The 13,380-nt window shown below is 35.3% G+C and overlaps 2 long non-coding RNA genes across 2 annotated transcripts; both read right to left on the bottom strand.

Moving 5' to 3' along the window:
- Positions 1–931: 931 nt before the first annotated feature.
- On the bottom strand, positions 932–4,511 carry LOC130331737 (uncharacterized). The gene is made up of 4 exons (XR_008874578.1): positions 4,467–4,511; positions 3,292–3,364; positions 2,116–2,188; positions 932–1,013 (listed from the first exon to the last, which is right to left on the bottom strand). It is a non-coding gene; the product is annotated as an uncharacterized LOC130331737 (long non-coding RNA).
- A 1,170-nt stretch (positions 4,512–5,681) lies between these two features.
- LOC130331739 (uncharacterized) lies at positions 5,682–12,789 on the bottom strand. The gene is made up of 5 exons (XR_008874579.1): positions 12,739–12,789; positions 11,568–11,640; positions 9,169–9,241; positions 6,818–6,890; positions 5,682–5,714 (listed from the first exon to the last, which is right to left on the bottom strand). It is a non-coding gene; the product is annotated as an uncharacterized LOC130331739 (long non-coding RNA).
- Between the last annotated feature and the right edge of the window lie 591 nt (positions 12,790–13,380).

Consider the following 13,380-nt stretch of genomic DNA (forward strand, 5'->3'; position numbering starts at 1 on the left):
TTTTTATTTCTATTGCAGTGCAATGTATTATCCCTCCCAGGATAATACTGACAGAGACTATTGTTAGGTTTTTGGGGGGTTTGTGTTTGTAATGTTTGGGGTATGTGTAATTTTTTGTTTCTTTATTCATAAATTTTAAGGGTAATATATGTTTTTTTTATTTTTGGGGGAAGGGGGCAGGAGCAAAATATTTTATAAATTATTTTAGTTTTTTTGTTTTTTAATCAAAAACTGTTATTTTTGTTGTTATTATTATTCATCAATTTCATCAATATTTTATATATTTTTATTTGGCAAAATATTTCTTGGAATGTCTGTTATCAATTTTGTGCAGAAATTTAGGATAGAGGTTAACCATGTTGCGGTGGGAATTGCTAAACTAAAAATTAATAACAGAAATACAGTTTGCCCCCGAGGTTCCAAAGCACAGAATGCACTTCAGATCAACAGCCGAAGCATCGTAAGGGGACCCATTCTAATGGAGACAATGTCCTCCACCCGTTTCCACAACATTGAGGGGCCACTCAAAGAAAGGGGCAGTCGAGCTTGAGCCACAGACGGTTGTTTCCATTCTGTATTTCTGTTTTATAATCAACATAATGTATTTTTCATAGTTTTAAATGGCAATAATCAGTTTTAGTATGTGATTTATTACATTAACTTATAGATTTTTCTTTACAGTACAGTTATGTCTTAAATCTGAGGTCAGTCTATTGAAAAAGGGATTACTACAAATAAAAAACAGATATTAGAAATCATAAATGTTCCCAATCTCTGTACCTGAGACACAGTTGTGTTATATAAGAAGCTGTCTATAGACGATATACTTATTAAAAACACATATATCTTCATGTATAAGGTAGAGACTATGACATCTCTGCAGGTCTAGATGTTATATCTAGCCTGATTGTTATCAGTAATTAATATAAATATTAATTACCTGTCTCTTTGTTCCTTTCCTGCAGCTGACGGGGGTATAGGTCCCTTTCACCCTCTCACCGGGCATTAATCACCTATAAAAAGACACAGGTATGATAACATGTCCCTTATACATGCTACAGACGCTAATATATATAACACTCTAGGGCCAGAACTACTTGTCTCAGGGATTATAAAACCGCATTAGAAAAAAGAACAAAAGAAAAGATGGAACCCATTGAGATATAGATGATAGGGATTTTTATTTCTATTGTAGTGCAGTGTATTATCCCTCCCAGTATGATGTTGACAGACACTATAGTTAGGTTTTTGGGGGGTTTGTGTTTGCAATGTTTGGGGTATGTGTTATTTTTTGTTTCTTTATTTATAAATTTTAAGGGTAATATATGTTTTTTTATTGTTGGGGAAGGGGGCAGGAGCAAAATATTTGATAAATTATTATTGTTTATTTGTTTTTTAATCAAAAACTGTTATTTTTGTTGTTATTATTATTCATCAACTTCATCAATATTTTAAATATTTTTATTTGGCAAAATATTTCTTGGAATGTCTTTTATCAATTTAGTGCAGAAATTTAGGATAGAGGTTAACCATGTTGCGGTGGGAATTGCTAAACTAAAAATTAATAACAGAAATACAGTTTGCCCCCGAGATTCCAAAGCACAGAATGCACTTCAGATCAACAGCCGAAGCATCTTAGGGGGACACATTCTAATGGAGACAATGTCCTCCACCCGTTTCCAGAACATTGAGGGGCCACTCAAAGAAATGGGCAGTCGAGCTTGAGCCACAGACGGTTGTCTCCATTCTGTATTTCTGTTTTATAATCAACATAATGTATTTTTCATAGTTTTAAATGGCAATAATCAGTTATAGTATGTGATTTATTACATTAACTTATAGATTTTTCTTTACAGTACAGCTTTGTCTAAAAACTGCGGTCAGTCTATTGAAAAAGGGATTACTACAAATAAAAAACAGATATTAGAAATCATAAATGTTCCTAATCTCTGTACCTGAGACATGGTTGTGTTATATAAGAAGCTGTCTATAGACGATATACTTATTAAAAACACATATATCTTCATATATAAGGTAGAGACTATGATATCTTTGCAGGTTTAGATGTTGTATCTAGCCTGATTGTTATCAGTAATAAATATAAATATTAATTACCTGTCTCTTTGTTCCTTTCCTGCAGCTGACGGGGGTATAGGTCCCTTTCACCCTCTCACCGGGCATCAATCACCTAAAAAAAGACACAGGTATGATAACATGTCCCTTATACATGCTACAGACGCTAATATATCTAACACTCTAGGGCCAGAAATACTTGTCTCAGGGATTATAAAACCGCATTAGAAAAAAGAACAAAAGAAAAGATGGAACCCATTGAGATATAGATGATAGGGATTTTTATTTCAATTGCAGTGCAGTGTATTATCCCTCCCAGGATAATACTGACAGAGACTATTGTTAGGTTTTTGGGGGGTTTGTGTTTGTAATGTTTGGGGTATGTGTTATTTTTTGTTTCTTTATTCATAAATTTTAAGGGTAATATATGTTTTTTGATTTTTGGGGGAAGGGGGCAGGAGCAAAATATTTTATAAATTATTTTAGTTTTTTTGTTTTTTAATCAAAAACTGTTATTTTTGTTGTTATTATTATTCATCAATTTCATCAATATTTTATATATTTTTATTTGGCAAAATATTTCTTGGAATGTCTGTTATTAATTTTGTGCAGAAATTTCGGATAGAGGTTAACCATGTTGCGGTGGGAATTGCTAAACTAAAAATTAATAACAGAAATACAGTTTGCCCCCGAGGTTCCAAAGCACAGAATGCACTTCAGATCAACAGCCGAAGCATCGTAGGGGGACCCATTCTAATGGAGACAATGTCCTCCACCCGTTTCCACAACATTGAGGGGCCACTCAAAGAAAGGGGCAGTCGAGCTTGAGCCACAGACGGTTGTTTCCATTCTGTATTTCTGTTTTATAATCAACATAATGTATTTTTCATAGTTTTAAATGGCAATAATCAGTTATAGTATGTGATTTATTACATTAACTTATAGATTTTTCTTTACAGTACAGTTATGTCTTAAATCTGAGGTCAGTCTATTGAAAAAGGGATTACTACAAATAAAAAACAGATATTAGAAATCATAAATGTTCCCAATCTCTGTACCTGAGACACAGTTGTGTTATATAAGAAGCTGTCTATAGACGATATACTTATTAAAAACACATATATCTTCATGTATAAGGTAGAGACTATGACATCTTTGCAGGTCTAGATGTTATATCTAGCCTGATTGTTATCAGTAATTAATATAAATATTAATTACCTGTCTCTTTGTTCCTTTCCTGCTGCTGACGGGGGTATAGGTCCCTTTCACACTCTCACCGGGCATTAATCACCTATAAAGAGACACAGGTATGATAGCATGTCCCTTATACATGCTACAGACGCTAATATATCTAACACTCTAGGGCCAGAACTACTTGTCTCAGGGATTATAAAACCGCATTAGAAAAAAGAACAAAAGAAAAGATGGAACCCATTGAGATATAGATGATAGGAATTTTTATTTCTATTGTAGTGCAGTGTATTATCCCTCCCAGGATGATGTTGACAGACACTATTGTTAGGTTTTTGGGGGTTTTGTGTTTGCAATGTTTGGTGTATGTGTTATTTTTTGTTTCTTTATTTATAAATTTTAAGGGTAATATATGTTTTTTTATTTTTGGGGAAGGGGGCAGGAGCAAAATATTTGATAAATTATTATTGTTTATTTATTTTTTAATCAAAAACTGTTATTTTTGTTGTTATTATTATTCATCAACTTCATCAATATTTTATATATTTTTATTTGGCAAAATATTTCTTGGAATGTCTTTTATCAATTTTGTGCAGAAATTTAGGATAGAGGTTAACCATGTTGCGGTGGGAATTGCTAAACTAAAAATTAATAACAGAAATACAATTTGCCCCCGAGATTCCAAAGCACAGAATGCACTTCAGATCAACAGCCGAAGCATCTTAGGGGGACCCATTCTAATGGAGACAATGTCCTCCACCCGTTTCCAGAACATTGAGGGGCCACTCAAAGAAATGGGCAGTCGAGCTTGAGCCACAGACGGTTGTCTCCATTCTGTATTTCTGTTTTATAATCAACATAATGTATTTTTCATAGTTTTAAATGGCAATAATCAGTTATAGTATGTGATTTATTACATTAACTTATAGATTTTTCTTTAGAGTACAGTTATGTCTTAAATCTACGGTAGGTCTATTGAAAAAGGGATTACTACAAATAAAAAACAGATATTAGAAATCATAAATGTTCCTAATCTCTGTACCTGAGACATGGTGGTGTTATATAAGAAGCTGTCTATAGACGATATACTTATTAAAAACACATATATCTTCATGTATAAGGTAGAGACTATGACATCTTTGCAGGTTTAGATGTTGTATCTAGCCTGATTGTTATCAGTAATTAATATAAATATTAATTACCTGTCTCTTTGTTCCTTTCCTGCAGCTGACGGGGGTATAGGTCCCTTTCACCCTCTTACCGGGAATCAATCACCTACAAAAAGACACAGGTATGATAACTTGTCCCTTATACATGCTACAGACGCTAATATATCTAACACTCTAGGGCCAGAACTACTTGTCTCAGGGATTATAAAACCGCATTAGAAAAAAGAACAAAAGAAAAGATGGAACCCATTGAGATATAGATGATAGGGATTTTTATTTCTATTGTAGTGCAGTGTATTATCCCTCCCAGGATGATGTTGACAGACACTATTGTTAGGTTTTTGGGGGTTTTGTGTTTGCAATGTTTGGGGTATGTGTTATTTTTTGTTTCTTTATTTATAAATTTTAAGGGTAATATATGTTTTTTTATTTTTGGGGAAGGGGGCAGGAGCAAAATATTTGATAAATTATTATTGTTTATTTGTTTTTTAATAAAAAACTGTTATTTTTGTTGTTATTATTATTCATCAACTTCATCAATATTTTATATATTTTTATTTGGCAAAATATTTCTTGGAATGTCTTTTATCAATTTTGTGCAGAAATTTAGGATAGAGGTTAACCATGTTGCGGTGGGAATTGCTAAACTAAAAATTAATAACAGAAATACAGTTTGCCCCCGAGATTCCAAAGCACAGAATGCACTTCAGATCAACAGCCGAAGCATCTTAGGGGGACCCATTCTAATGGAGACAATGTCCTCCACCCGTTTCCAGAACATTGAGGGGCCACTCAAAGAAATGGGCAGTCGAGCTTGAGCCACAGACGGTTGTCTCCATTCTGTATTTCTGTTTTATAATCAACATAATGTATTTTTCATAGTTTTAAATGGCAATAATCAGTTATAGTATGTGATTTATTACATTAACTTATAGATTTTTCTTTACAGTACAGTTATGTCTTAAATTTGCGGTCAGTCTATTGAAAAAGGGATTACTACAAATAAAAAACAGATATTAGAAATCATAAATGTTCCTAATCTCTGTACCTGAGACATGGTTGTGTTATATAAGAAGCTGTCTATAGACGATATACTTATTAAAAACACATATATCTTCATGTATAAGGTAGAGACTATGACATCTTTGCAGGTTTAGATGTTGTATCTAGCCTGATTGTTATCAGTAATTAATATAAATATTAATTACCTGTCTCTTTGTTCCTTTCCTGCAGCTGACGGAGGTATAGGTCCCTTTCACCCTCTCACCGGGCATCAATCACCTATAAAAAGACACAGGTATGATAACATGTCCCTTATACATGCTACAGACGCTAATATATCTAACACTCTAGGGCCAGAACTACTTGTCTCAGGGATTATAAAACCGCATTAGAAAAAAGAACAAAAGAAAAGATGGAACCCATTGAGATATAGATGATAGGGATTTATATTTCTATTGCAGTGCAGTGTATTATCCCTACCAGGATGATGTTGACAGAGACTATTGTTAGGTTTTTGGGGGTTTTGTGTTTGTAATGTTTGGGGTATGTGTTATTTTTTGTTTCTTTATTCATAAATTTTAAGGGTAATATATGTTTTTTTATTTTTGGGGGAAGGGGGCAGGAGCAAAATATTTTATAAATTATTTTAGTTTTTTTGTTTTTTAATCAAAAACTGTTATTTTTGTTGTTATTATTATTCATCAGTTTCATCAATATTTTATATATTTTTATTTGGTAAAATATTTCTTGGAATGTCTGTTATCAATTTTGTGCAGAAATTTAGGATAGAAGTTAACCATGTTGCGGTGGGAATTGCTAAACTAAAAATTAATAACAGAAATACAGTTTGCCCCCGAGGTTCCAAAGCACAGAATGCACTTCAGATCAACAGCCGAAGCATCGTAGGGGGACCCATTCTAATGGAGACAATGTCCTCCACCCGTTTCCACAACATTGAGGGGCCACTCAAAGAAAGAGGCAGTCGAGCTTGAGCCACAGACGGTTGTTTCCATTCTGTATTTCTGTTTTATAATCAACATAATGTATTTTTCATAGTTTTAAATGGCAATAATCAGTTATAGTATGTGATTTATTACATTAACTTATAGATTTTTCTTTACAGTACAGTTATGTCTTAAATCTGCGGTCAGTCTATTGAAAAAGGGATTACTACAAATACAAAACAGATATTAGAAATCATAAATGTTCCCAATCTCTGTACCTGAGAAACAGTTGTGTCATATAAGAAGCTGTCTATAGACGATATACTTATTAAAAACACATATATCTTCATGTATAAGGTAGAGACTATGACATCTCTGCAGGTCTAGATGTTATATCTAGCCTGATTGTTATCAGTAATTAATATAAATATTAATTACCTGTCTCTTTGTTCCTTTCCTGCAGCTGACGGGGGTATAGGTCCCTTTCACCCTCTCAACGGGCATTAATCACCTATAAAAAGACACAGGTATGATGACATGTCCCTTATACATGCTACAGACGCTAATATATATAACACTCTAGGGCCAGAACTACTTGTCTCAGGGATTATAAAACCGCATTAGAAAAAAGAACAAAAGAAAAGATGGAACCCATTGAGATATAGATGATAGGGATTTTTATTTCTATTGTACTGCAGTGTATTATACCTCCCAGGATGATGTTGACAGACACTATTGTTAGGTTTTTGGGGGTTTTGTGTTTGCAATGTTTGGGGTATGTGTTATTTTTTGTTTCTTTATTTATAAATTTTAAGGGTAAGATATGTTTTTTTATTTTTGGGGAAGGGGGCAGGAGCAAAATATTTGATAAATTATTATTGTTTATTTGTTTTTTAATAAAAAACTGTTATTTTTGTTGTTATTATTATTCATCAACTTCATCAATATTTTATATATTTTTATTTGGCAAAATATTTCTTGGAATGTCTTTTATCAATTTTGTGCAGAAATTTAGGATAGAGGTTAACCATGTTGCGGTGGGAATTGCTAAACTAAAAATTAATAACAGAAATACAGTTTGCCCCCGAGATTCCAAAGCACAGAATGCACTTCAGATCAACAGCCGAAGCATCTTAGGGGGACCCATTCTAATGGAGACAATGTCCTCCACCCGTTTCCAGAACATTGAGGGGCCACTCAAAGAAATGGGCAGTCGAGCTTGAGCCACAGACGGTTGTCTCCATTCTGTATTTCTGTTTTATAATCAACATAATGTATTTTTCATAGTTTTAAATGGCAATAATCAGTTATAGTATGTGATTTATTACATTAACTTATAGATTTTTCTTTACAGTACAGTTATGTCTTAAATCTACGGTAGGTCTATTGAAAAAGGGATTACTACAAATAAAAAACAGATATTAGAAATCATAAATGTTCCTAATCTCTGTACCTGAGACATGGTTGTGTTATATAAGAAGCTGTCTATAGACGATATACTTATTAAAAACACATATATCTTCATGTATAAGGTAGAGACTATGACATCTTTGCAGGTTTAGATGTTGTATCTAGCCTGATTGTTATCAGTAATTAATATAAATATTAATTACCTGTCTCTTTGTTCCTTTCCTGCAGCTGACGGAGGTATAGGTCCCTTTCACCCTCTCACCGGGCATCAATCACCTATAAAAAGACACAGGTATGATAACATGTCCCTTATACATGCTACAGACGCTAATATATCTAACACTCTAGGGCCAGAACTACTTGTCTCAGGGATTATAAAACCGCATTAGAAAAAAGAACAAAAGAAAAGATGGAACCCATTGAGATATAGATGATAGGGATTTATATTTCTATTGCAGTGCAGTGTATTATCCCTCCCAGGATAATACTGACAGAGACTATTGTTAGGTTTTTGGGGGGTTTGTGTTTGTAATGTTTGGGGTATGTGTAATTTTTTGTTTCTTTATTCATAAATTTTAAGGGTAATATATATTTTTTTTATTTTTGGGGAAGGGGGCAGGAGCAAAATATTTTATAAATTATTTTAGTTTTTTTGTTTTTTAATCAAAAACTGTTATTTTTGTTGTTATTATTATTCATCAATTTCATCAATATTTTATATATTTTTATTTGGCAAAATATTTCTTGGAATGTCTGTTATCAATTTTGTGCAGAAATTTAGGATAGAGGTTAACCATGTTGCGGTGGGAATTGCTAAACTAAAAATTAATAACAGAAATACAGTTTGCCCCCGAGGTTCCAAAGCACAGAATGCACTTCAGATCAACAGCCGAAGCATCGTAAGGGGACCCATTCTAATGGAGACAATGTCCTCCACCCGTTTCCACAACATTGAGGGGCCACTCAAAGAAAGGGGCAGTCGAGCTTGAACCACAGACGGTTGTTTCCATTCTGTATTTCTGTTTTATAATCAACATAATGTATTTTTCATAGTTTTAAATGGCAATAATCAGTTTTAGTATGTGATTTATTACATTAACTTATAGATTTTTCTTTACAGTACAGTTATGTCTTAAATCTGCGGTCAGTCTATTGAAAAAGGGATTACTACAAATAAAAAACAGATATTAGAAATCATAAATGTTCCCAATCTCTGTACCTGAGACACAGTTGTGTTATATAAGAAGCTGTCTATAGACGATATACTTATTAAAAACACATATATCTTCATGTATAAGGTAGAGACTATGACATCTCTGCAGGTCTAGATGTTATATCTAGCCTGATTGTTATCAGTAATTAATATAAATATTAATTACCTGTCTCTTTGTTCCTTTCCTGCAGCTGACGGGGGTATAGGTCCCTTTCACCCTCTCACCGGGCATCAATCACCTATAAAAAGACACAGGTATGATAACATGTCTCTTATACATGCTACAGACGCTAATATATCTAACACTCTAGGGCCAGAACTACTTGTCTCAGGGATTATAAAACCGCATTAGAAAAAAGAACAAAAGAAAAGATGGAACCCATTGAGATATAGATGATAGGGATTTTTATTTCTATTGCAGTGCAATGTATTATCCCTCCCAGGATAATACTGACAGAGACTATTGTTAGGTTTTTGGGGGGTTTGTGTTTGTAATGTTTGGGGTATGTGTAATTTTTTGTTTCTTTATTCATAAATTTTAAGGGTAATATATGTTTTTTTTATTTTTGGGGAAGGGGGCAGGAGCAAAATATTTTATAAATTATTTTAGTTTTTTTGTTTTTTAATCAAAAACTGTTATTTTTGTTGTTATTATTATTCATCAATTTCATCAATATTTTATATATTTTTATTTGGCAAAATATTTCTTGGAATGTCTGTTATCAATTTTGTGCAGAAATTTAGGATAGAGGTTAACCATGTTGCGGTGGGAATTGCTAAACTAAAAATTAATAACAGAAATACAGTTTGCCCCCGAGGTTCCAAAGCACAGAATGCACTTCAGATCAACAGCCGAAGCATCGTAAGGGGACCCATTCTAATGGAGACAATGTCCTCCACCCGTTTCCACAACATTGAGGGGCCACTCAAAGAAAGGGGCAGTCGAGCTTGAGCCACAGACGGTTGTTTCCATTCTGTATTTCTGTTTTATAATCAACATAATGTATTTTTCATAGTTTTAAATGGCAATAATCAGTTTTAGTATGTGATTTATTACATTAACTTATAGATTTTTCTTTACAGTACAGTTATGTCTTAAATCTGCGGTCAGTCTATTGAAAAAGGGATTACTACAAATAAAAAACAGATATTAGAAATCATAAATGTTCCCAATCTCTGTACCTGAGACACAGTTGTGTTATATAAGAAGCTGTCTATAGACGATATACTTATTAAAAACACATATATCTTCATGTATAAGGTAGAGACTATGACATCTCTGCAGGTCTAGATGTTATATCTAGCCTGATTGTTATCAGTACCGTATATACTCGAGTATAGGCCGAGTTTTTCAGCACGATTTTTCGTGCTGAAAACACCCCCCTCGGCTTATACTCGAGTGAACTCCCCCACCCGCAGTGGTCTTCAACCTGCGGACCTCCAGAGGTTTCAAAACTACAACTCCCAGCAAGCCCGGGCAGCCATCGGCTGTCCGGGCTTGCTGGGAGTTGTAGTTTTGAAACCTCCGGAGGTCCGCAGGTTGAAGACCACTGCGGCCTTCAACATCATCCAGCCCCCTCTCACCCCCTTTAGTTCTGAGTACTCACCTCCGCTCGGCGCTGGTCCGGTCCTGCAGGGCTGTCCGGAGAGGAGGTGGTCCGGTGGGATACTGGTTCCGGGCTGCTATCTTCACCGGGGAGGCCTCTTCTAAGCGCTTCGGGCCCGGCCTCAGAATAGTCACGTTGCCGTGACAACGACGCAGAGGTGCGTTCATTGCCAACGTAATTCTGCGTCATTGTCAAGGCAACGCATCTATTCCGGGCCGGAAGCGCGGAGAAGAGGCGCCCCCGGTGAAGATAGCAGCCCGGACCACCTCCCCACCGGACCACCTCCTCTCCGGACAGCCCTGCAGGACCGGACCAGCGCCGAGCGGAGGTGAGTACTCAGAACTAAAGGGGGTGAGAGGGGGGCTGGATGATGTTGAAGGCCGCAGTGGTCTTCAACCTGCGGACCTCCGGAGGTTTCAAAACTACAACTCCCAGCAAGCCCGGACAGCCGATGGCTGCCCGGGCTTGCTGGGAGTTGTAGTTTTGAAACCTCTGGAGGTCCGCAGGTTAAAGACCACTGAGGGCGAATGATGAGAAGAGGATGATGAAGGGGGGGGTGTGGGGATGATGAAGGGGGGGGGTGTGGGATGATAAGGGGATGATGAAGGGGGGATGTGTGGGATGATAAGGGGATGATGAAGGGGGGATGTGCGGGATGATAAGGGGATGATGAAGGGGGGATGTGTGGGATGATAAGGGGATGATGAAGGGGGGATGTGTGGGATGATAAGGGGATGATGAAGGGGGGATGTGTGGGATGATGACAAGGGGATGATGATGAGGATGTTAATGACGGGTCTGGATGATGACAGGGGGGGGATGAGGTATTTCCCACCCTAGGCTTATACTCGAGTCAATAATTTTTCCTGGGATTTTGGGTTGAAATTAGGGGTCTCGGCTTATACTCGGGTCGGCTTATACTCGAGTATATACGGTAATTAATATAAATATTAATTACCTGTCTCTTTGTTCCTTTCCTGCAGCTGACGGGGGTATAGGTCCCTTTCACCCTCTCACCGGGCATTAATCACCTATAAAAAGACACAGGTATGATAACATGTCCCTTATACATGCTACAGACGCTAATATATATAACACTCTAGGGCCAGAACTACTTGTCTCAGGGATTATAAAACCGCATTAGAAAAAAGAACAAAAGAAAAGATGGAACCCATTGAGATATAGATGATAGGGATTTTTATTTCTATTGTAGTGCAGTGTATTATCCCTCCCAGTATGATGTTGACAGACACTATAGTTAGGTTTTTGGGGGGTTTGTGTTTGCAATGTTTGGGGTATGTGTTATTTTTTGTTTCTTTATTTATAAATTTTAAGGGTAATATATGTTTTTTTATTTTTGGGGAAGGGGGCAGGAGCAAAATATTTGATAAATTATTATTGTTTGTTTTTTAATCAAAAACTGTTATTTTTGTTGTTATTATTATTCATCAACTTCATCAATATTTTATATATTTTTATTTGGCAAAATATTTCTTGGAATGTCTTTTATCAATTTTGTGCAGAAATTTAGGATAGAGGTTAACCATGTTGCGGTGGGAATTGCTAAACTAAAAATTAATAACAGAAATACAGTTTGCCCCCGAGATTCCAAAGCACAGAATGCACTTCAGATCAACAGCCGAAGCATCTTAGGGGGACCCATTCTAATGGAGACAATGTCCTCCACCCGTTTCCACAACATTGAGGGGCCACTCAAAGAAATGGGCAGTCGAGCTTGAGCCACAGACGGTTGTCTCCATTCTGTATTTCTGTTTTATAATCAACATAATGTATTTTTCATAGTTTTAAATGGCAATAATCAGTTATAGTATGTGATTTATTACATTAACTTATAGATTTTTCTTTACAGTACAGCTTTGTCTAAAAACTGCTGTCAGTCTATTGAAAAAGGGATTACTACAAATAAAAAACAGATATTAGAAATCATAAATGTTCCTAATCTCTGTACCTGAGACATGGTGGTGTTATATAAGAAGCTGTCTATAGACGATATACTTATTAAAAACACATATATCTTCATGTATAAGGTAGAGACTATGACATCTTTGCAGGTTTAGATGTTGTATCTAGCCTGATTGTTATCAGTAATTAATATAAATATTAATTACCTGTCTCTTTGTTCCTTTCCTGCAGCTGACGGGGGTATAGGTCCCTTTCACCCTCTTACCGGGCATCAATCACCTACAAAAAGACACAGGTATGATAACTTGTCCCTTATACATGCTACAGACGCTAATATATCTAACACTCTAGGGCCAGAACTACTTGTCTCAGGGATTATAAAACCGCATTAGAAAAAAGAACAAAAGAAAAGATGGAACCCATTGAGATATAGATGATAGGGATTTTTATTTCTATTGTAGTGCAGTGTATTATCCCTCCCAGGATGATGTTGACAGACACTATTGTTAGGTTTTTGGGGGTTTTGTGTTTGCAATGTTTGGGGTATGTGTTATTTTTTGTTTCTTTATTTATAAATTTTAAGGGTAATATATGTTTTTTTTATTTTTGGGGAAGGGGGCAGGAGCAAAATATTTGATAAATTATTATTGTTTATTTGTTTTTTAATAAAAAACTGTTATTTTTGTTGTTATTATTATTCATCAACTTCATCAATATTTTATATATTTTTATTTGGCAAAATATTTCTTGGAATGTCTTTTATCAATTTTGTGCAGAAATTTTGGATAGAGGTTAACCATGTTGCGGTGGGAATTGCTAAACTAAAAATTAATAACAGAAATACAGTT

The sequence above is a fragment of the Hyla sarda genome, unplaced genomic scaffold, assembly GCF_029499605.1.
Source record: "Hyla sarda isolate aHylSar1 unplaced genomic scaffold, aHylSar1.hap1 scaffold_3544, whole genome shotgun sequence".
NCBI lineage: Eukaryota > Metazoa > Chordata > Amphibia > Anura > Hylidae > Hyla > Hyla sarda.